Here is a 1,413-nt window from a genome sequence, read left to right on the forward strand (position 1 = left end):
GTCAAAATGGCGCCGTTGCCGGGGAATGGTGTCGTGATTGTGTATTGTTGTTGAGTCTATTCCTTCTATTTGAAAAATACAAAAAGATTTTCCTTTAGGCTACACTTGTAGTCGTGCTACTAATAATTTCGTTTGAGATTGTGTGCAAGTGAACATGGGAGAAGCTCATAGAGTGACGTTGAAGGAGTTAGGCACACCGGGTGCTTACAAGTATGAGAGCGGGATTGCTCCGTTATTGATCCCGGATGGTGATTTTGAAATCAAACCGGCTACGATCACCTTGATTGAGAGGAAACAATATGGAGGCACAAAAAGTGAAAATCCTCTCAACCATCTCAAGGATTTTGAGAAGTATTGTAATACAATTATAGTAGCCGGAGTTTCTCAAGAATACATAAGGCACAAGTTGTTTCCCTTCTCTCTCATTGGAACAGCTTTAGAGTGGTTGGACAAGGAAGTAAAGCCAAGGTCCCTTAGGACGTGGGATGAAGTCACAAAAGCTTTCTTGTCCCGTTTCTACCCACCAAAGAAGACGGCGGAGGCTAGAGCCTTAATCCAAAGTTTCAAGCAATTGCCTAGAGAGAATCTCTATGAAGCATGGGAGAGGTACAAGGATTACCAAAGGGAATTCCCTCACCACAGAATTCCAATCTATCAAGTCATACAAATTTTTTATGGTGGTTTGAGATTTTAAGGTGGATCGAGCCTTGATACCGGAGCCGGAGGGCCGATTATGAACAAAACGGAAGAAGAGGTTGTGGATATAATAGATGATGTGGCAAGGAAATACATGGATTGGCATGATGTAGAGAGGGAATCGGCAAGCACAAGTGGCTCAATCGATCAATCTTATGTCGTCAACGATTTGTCCACATTGATCTTGGAGTTAGGAAAGGAGGTGAATTCTCTCATGAACAAGCTCGAGAGTCCTTCACAAGCTTCTAGTCTTTCCTCCCAATTTAAGGGGAGAGGTACATCTTCCTACTCCAACCCCCTTTTTGCTTCTTGTTGCATGATAAGAGAATGCTTGGTTTGTGATATGTGTGGAAAGAATGATCATAATGCTTCTAATTGCCCTAATGTTCCTTGTGATAGATATGATGGATATGAGAATGTGCATGGGAATTGTGATGATAATAATGATCTTGGACCTAGATTTAATGCTCAAAAGAATGTTGGGAATAGGAATTATCACAATCATGGGAGCTATGATAATTATAACCAAAATAGTGGTTATGGTAATCATGTGACCCAAGAATTTTGTGGTAATCATAATAACTATTGTTGTAATGATCAAAGCCATGGCCAAGAATATGGGGATCATAACCAAGGTTATGGTAACCATAATCAAAATTCCGGCCAAAATCATGGTAGGGGTAATTGGGGTAATCAAGGTAGGGGAGATTTTCAAAA

General features: G+C 40.8%; 1 non-coding gene across 1 annotated transcript; it reads right to left on the bottom strand.

Annotated features, from left to right (window-relative positions):
- Positions 1-539: 539 nt before the first annotated feature.
- On the bottom strand, positions 540-645 carry LOC145615842 (small nucleolar RNA R71). The gene has a single exon (XR_014107425.1). It is a non-coding gene; the product is annotated as a small nucleolar RNA R71 (small nucleolar RNA).
- Between the last annotated feature and the right edge of the window lie 768 nt (positions 646-1,413).

Source organism: Chenopodium album, chromosome 25, assembly GCF_948465745.1.
Source record: "Chenopodium album chromosome 25, dcCheAlbu1.1, whole genome shotgun sequence".
NCBI classification, from domain to species: domain Eukaryota; kingdom Viridiplantae; phylum Streptophyta; class Magnoliopsida; order Caryophyllales; family Amaranthaceae; genus Chenopodium; species Chenopodium album.